This window comes from Triticum aestivum, chromosome 5D (assembly GCF_018294505.1).
Source record: "Triticum aestivum cultivar Chinese Spring chromosome 5D, IWGSC CS RefSeq v2.1, whole genome shotgun sequence".
NCBI lineage: Eukaryota > Viridiplantae > Streptophyta > Magnoliopsida > Poales > Poaceae > Triticum > Triticum aestivum.
This window is the reverse complement of record NC_057808.1, coordinates 258571207-258577437: the sequence shown is the minus strand read 5'-3', so window position 1 is coordinate 258577437 and position 6231 is coordinate 258571207. Positions and strand designations below refer to the sequence as shown.

General features: G+C 39.2%; 1 long non-coding RNA gene across 6 annotated transcripts; it reads left to right on the top strand.

Moving 5' to 3' along the window:
• Nucleotides 1–742: 742 nt before the first annotated feature.
• Nucleotides 743–5931, top strand: LOC123120616 (uncharacterized). Of its 6 annotated transcripts, none has more exons than XR_006459532.1 (5): nt 743–887; nt 1978–3051; nt 3210–3324; nt 4010–4097; nt 4165–4523. It is a non-coding gene; the product is annotated as an uncharacterized lncRNA (long non-coding RNA). The 6 variants fall into 6 exon arrangements; XR_006459529.1 differs by lacking the exon at nt 743–887 and adding an exon at nt 1075–1256; XR_006459533.1 differs by lacking the exon at nt 743–887 and adding an exon at nt 1085–1198.
• The last annotated feature ends 300 nt before the right edge of the window (nt 5932–6231 follow it).

Below are 6231 nucleotides of genomic sequence, written 5' to 3'. Positions count from 1 at the left end.
CTATTCTTATCGATTGCACCCGTACACTTTGGTACGCTTTAATTCGCCAGGAGCTTCATTGCGCTCCATACTACGGCAATAAAGTCCGAACACTTTTTACAGTATAGTTCGGCACTTCGAATTTAGCATTATATGCATCGGCTCCGAATCATGTCTTTGGTCAATAGTTGGGTTGCCCGGCTCCTGTGCTTACTACCTTATGTTCCGTCCTATCGGCTAGGGTAGTAAAGGGAGACCTACTGCGATTGTGTTTCTGGTTTATTCGGGTAAACACCTCAGTAGAGAAAGCCGAAAACTGACTGTCATGATGCGGCGAGAGCTGGTCAGCTATACGGAGGTTGAAATCTCTTGTGATTTTTTCCCGCATTATGCGACGGATCGGCCTTCACCCGATCAGGTGTCTACAACACCCTAGTCCGGATTAACAAATCTATACCTATACTAATTAGAGACTCCGTAAAAATTATCACGTTAATTAGAAATTACGAGCCATTTATCTGATGGGACCGAATTATTATGGTAGAGATTAATCCATGTAATTTTTGCTTAACTACGTGCTTAATTCTGCAAAAAAAATACTTTGGAAGCCCAGGGTCCTTTCCCTCACGGTTGTCATTCTCCCGTATCCCTAACCTCACGAAACCCACCATCGGACTCATCGCCTGCCATGGATTGCGCCGCCACCCTGCTCCCTACTGCCGTCGTCGCTCCGTTTCCCATCCGCCGCCGCCGTCCACCGCTATCCACTACATCCAGCCTCTGTCGCATCCCATCGTCTCCACCGCCACCACGAACCATCTCTCTCCTTGGTCGTCTCTCTTGGACCAGCACGCGGCGGCGGATTCTTCCGATGGCGTGTGGCGACGCGTCCGGTCGAGGGAACGGGGGTGAGGCAGACTGCGTCCCGTTCATCGATCTGTCCCCACCTCATGTTCCTCCTCTCCATTGAATTTCACGTCCCCAGTTACTGCGACACAGGACGCTCTCCACTCTTGAGACGATGCTTATAGGCGACAATAATGGTGTCCTGTTGTGCCCCTCCACACTTGGGACCACCGAGGCGCAAAAGTATCCAGAGAAGTCGGCCGTGTTCTAAGTGGCTACCCAGCAAGGTAATTTTCTGCTCTGAAGTTCTCTCATGGAACTTGGGTGGGATTGGCGAACGTGCTAGGTGGAGTACGTGCCACTGGATGGCCATGTTAGTGGGCAGAATCTCCTCTCCTTCAGACACAAACTTGGGTTTGGCAAGGAACTGGGTCAATACTACTATCCTTTGGCTTTGCAATGGTGATTTAGATAGTTTTGTTTTTCCAAATCATGGTAGTTTAGTTAATTTGTTAACAGGCGCTTCAGTCAGGACTAATAGTCGAGAGTGGTCGATCGGATTGAATTTGACAGAGGACAACACAATTTTGTTATAATTGGTGGTTTAGTTAGTTTTAGTGAAATGGTTCATTGGCTCAACTCCTATTTAGCTTACTATAGTATAGTCGTGTGGATTGTCGATGATGAATAATACCCAATGCATTGCTTTCTGTTGCCCAGTATGCTACAGTTTAATATGCAGAACTAGAGCTTTTTTTGCCAAGAAAGTGTTTGTTAATTCCCATAGGGAGTAATTCGTGATCATTGATACTTCATCTGTTTATGTTGCAGAGACATGGTCACATGGATGATTCTCATCTTTTGGCAAAAACATGTTAAATCACTAAAGGAATACTACTGCACCTATGACTATGATCGTAGATGTCCACTGCTGATTTTTTAGGACCAGTTTAGGATGTGATCATTAGTGCGGATTCAAAGCTGCTTGACATGATTTTTACTAATCTGAACATCGGGCCTAAGCAATGTTAAGTAGACTTCATTGAATTCTTAATAAGGAAATTACACAACCTGATGTGTCTGCCATAGGATTAGTGTTGTTTGAAGAATTTCTTCTTACCAATCAGGCTGATGCTTTAACTGTTGATGCAGACCCGTGCCGGATGTTCATCAGCAACGCTAGTCAGGGGTTCAGGCTCCTGTGGAACTCATGGCATCAGTCATATGAACCTTCATGTATTTGATAGTTTTCTCGATCACTTTTATGCCCTCAACTACAGCTAAGGCTACCCCACAAGTTCATTGAGATTTGTTTTTTATAGGACTTGGATTAATAATCTCCAACAATATGGTCATTGCTTCTTATATATACTTTCAGTTCTAAATACATTTCAGATTTTCTTTATCCTGTACTACTAAACTATGTGTGCTAAACCAAACATGGCATCTGCGTCTTTTTATGCATGCATGTTTCAAGACAATATATCTAATATGTAGTATACAGAAAGGTACCTAAATATTAGCTTATATTGCCAACTCTTGAAAATATACGGTCCCTGTACATTTTTTGCCGAGAACCTGGGGAGCTTGGGACGAAGTATGGTGTCAATAATCAGTATATACCAGAACAATATTTCAACACCGATGTCACTTGCCACAGTACTTCCTTCACTGCCAATCTAGCCGCAAACTCTGTTTGTCCTCGAATCTAGCTCCACAAAGGTTGTGCTTTGCCATGCATCTAAAAGTAAGGTTACTATCATAATTAATTAGTAGAGCTTCTTCTCTATTCAAATTGAATTTGATAAGCAACAAAGTCCTATGTGTCATGCTTCAATTATATGGCTCGAGCCGGCCAAACCTGAAATGTTCGGTGAAGATTCAAAGTACATCTAGATTACTTTGTGTTGCCCACAATCCTATTACTTGATTTTTTTTGAGCTAACTATATCTATGGATAAATTTGCAAGATGATGCAAAAAAATTGCTTGCAGGTAGGCTGTGTACAGAGATGCATGTTGTGAGTTCATAACAATTTTACAATATTGAGATTTGTTTAGATGCTTCTAAGCAGTGCTATAGCAGAACGGTGCTCCATTTCCTTACTGTTGTTGCTAAATATTTGTTTTGTGGCATATTAGGACTGAACGGCATCATGCTAACAACCTCACCCTAGGAGTCCACTTCTTCACGGTCATGGCATCTGCCTCCACCAATTATCTAGAGGTAATTGATTTGGTGCCCTCCGTTGGATGAAGATGCTTTATTATGTGTGGTTTAGTCGCATGTGGTTCATGCAAGCTGCCCTTTAGTTTTTAGTGACGTTGGATAGAGTTGAGAAAAATATATTTATGCCTACAATTTTGTGTGCCTTTTTCTAGCAGTTAAGTTCCAGAGACAATTGGGGAGGTCAACTTTGAGCTGCAGCACTCTATGTGTTCACGCAATCGGAACGCCCAAAATATCATGCCAATATGTGATTTATGCCTTTTCTGTTAGGTATGTGATCATTGATACATATGATTAGTTGGTACTTAGGAGCATGCAAACCCCTGTTTCCTTCATAATCCAGAAGGTCCAAATTTTAAATATGGATGTTCAGCTATGAGGAGAACCTTATTGGCTCGGACATCATATTCTTTAGGTAGGCAATCATTACTTCATTATGATTAGTTGATATTTCTGAACAGGGGGAGCCATGGTGTCCACAAGGCTCAATCAAGTCGAATTTCTGATATAGATTTTAAATGATCAAGACAACCTAAGTACCTCTTTGCTTGGCCACCATTGCCAATATCTATGGAGCAGTTTTCAAGTGTGCAAATTTCCAAACCATTAAAACAACCTCTAGGTGCATACACACAAGCAACTGCCAGCATATTGTGAGAGTGCATTTTAAAACGATTTGCATAACTTCTGATGAGGATAATCATAAAATGCTCAAAGCATTTTAAATTAATTTTCCAACTTTGTAAATACTGAATCAAAATATCAAATAAATAATTTTTAGGTTCATTAATGAAGATAGAGTGCTCCTGTTTAGGCAGTGCCAAGTATTAGATGTTCGATATCTCTATTAGCTTTCCCTAAATGTTAAATACTAAAAAGATCTGAGTTGTGAGTGCTACTTCATTGGTATTTTGATGTGTCTTCACATTATAAAATACTACTGATGGTCTTGCAGGATTATCTCCCTTCTCCACGGATAAATTGCTTGATGTGTTCAATGGTCCGGTTTTCCCTAAATGTTAAACACTAAAAAGGCCTGAGTGGTAAGTGCTACTTCATTGGTATTTTAATGTGTCTTCACATTATAAAATACAACTGATGGTCTTGCAGGATTATCTCCCTTCTCCACGGATAAATTGCTTGATGTGTTCAATGGTCCGGTTGAATTGGAAACAAGCATGCTACAAATCAAATAGTTATTTGATAAGGCATTTGATGAGCTCCTGTCATTCTAATCTACTTCCCACATTTTACAGCTGATGTTATTTAGTACTCTGTAGTGAGCCTAAGAAATAGTACTATGGGGAGAAGCAGGCAACACGTAATATGTGTGTCATTTGAGAAAAATGAAACTTCCAACTTTCCAACTGTTCATTGCATATTACATGTAAAAGACACTATCTTAGACAAATACATGATTCACCAGGTTCAATGAAAGTTAGCTTAAATACCATGTATTTTTCTGCACATGGATTATTGCCTATTGTAGATCATCCTCTGTACATTTGTTAGTCTAATAGTCAAGCAGGACAAAAAAGTTCACTCCAGTAATGCCTTTGCTCTACAAGATCTGACAATTGTTAAAACAACAAATCACAGACTAATGATTTCATTTGTTTGCGGGTATAGGCACTGTATTTTTCACTCTTATGCAAAAAAAACTTTAAGTCGTGATTTTTTTTTTCATGAAAGATCTCGAGGGTGAGACAATTTTCATCATATTCAGAGGAATATTAGCTTGAGTACCATATAGAGGGTGAGACAAGTGGTACTTGACATAACATGTCTCTTGTGTTAATTTTCTTATTCAGGTGGCACACTACGTGTAGCAAACTCATTCATAGTAAAGAAATGAATGGTATCATTTCTCATGCCACGGAAGTATGGTCTGAAGTTGCCTTACTCTGAGGACCTTCTTTCAACATCTATGACCTGAATAGCAAAATTATGGCAACAGCAGTCACGTCAGGCATAATACAACGCACAGGGCCATCAACTAGCTCCATAAATCTTAATCTCATTTTCTGTGATTGTTGGTTTGCTATATAAGTCATTGATGATGAAAGAATGTAGAAACCACGTGTTGGGTACAATATTTAACCATACAATTTCTTCTAGAAACCATCATAATCCATGCCTCCCCCTACTTTTCTTACAGCAAACTAATAGATCTCAACTAACCACAAGCTTAGCCTGTGGTATACTGCATAAATATCTAGCTTATGGAAAGCCTGGTAAGTGGAGCACTGGAGCGCCTTCTAACTAGCAGAGCCCAATTCACTGTTTTGTACATAGATGAGAAATTTGCTTGCTGCCACTCATCTAATATCAATGTTTCTGTTCCATGTGGAACTAACAGTTCACATCTCCAGCTCTACTGCTTTGTTGTTGTACACAAAAGCTTTTGTAACCACGATGCTGATATACCTATGATAGGTACTTCATGTGCCACCACATTTGTAGGCAGGTTTCAATAAAAGTATTAGAAATTACATTTTTTCCACATTAATCAAATATTCAGTAATGGATTTTTGGTTCTATTTTTATTGCAAACCAGTTCATTCTTCGCAAACAAGAAATTCTACATGCTGCGGAGAACCACATCTACAACAGATCAGGTTACTTGGTGTGAACAAATTGGATGGGCCACAACTTAGTTTGTCTCACGTGAGTTTACACTATTACAAAAAATTACTACAGATGTAGAACAAGCCAGTGGGAATTTGTGTCTTGACTATCTGTCATATTTTATAACTATCATACTTTGTAGTGCTTATTATAATGGGGGATAGATTCTGAGATGTACTACTATTATAATGGCGGATTTTCTTAGTCAACTCATGTATGCATATTTAATTTTGTGGAATTTAATTATAATAAAAAAGCTGTTCTTCAATATAAAATATTCTTCAAGACATATAAGTGACGCAAAAAACTCATACTAAATTTGTTAAATGCTAGACCTCATGCATATTGTCATATAGGTTTGCTGTGGTGGTTCGTGTATGTATCAATAGAATACAATTACATCAAACCCTATATGATTATCTTTAACCCGGAACAACATTCTAAAGTGTGTAGTCAAACTATAGTTATCTTTGACACCTAAGTTAAAAATGTTGTTTTGATTTGCTAGGTCAAAATAGAACTTCAAATTATATATACTCCCTCCATCCA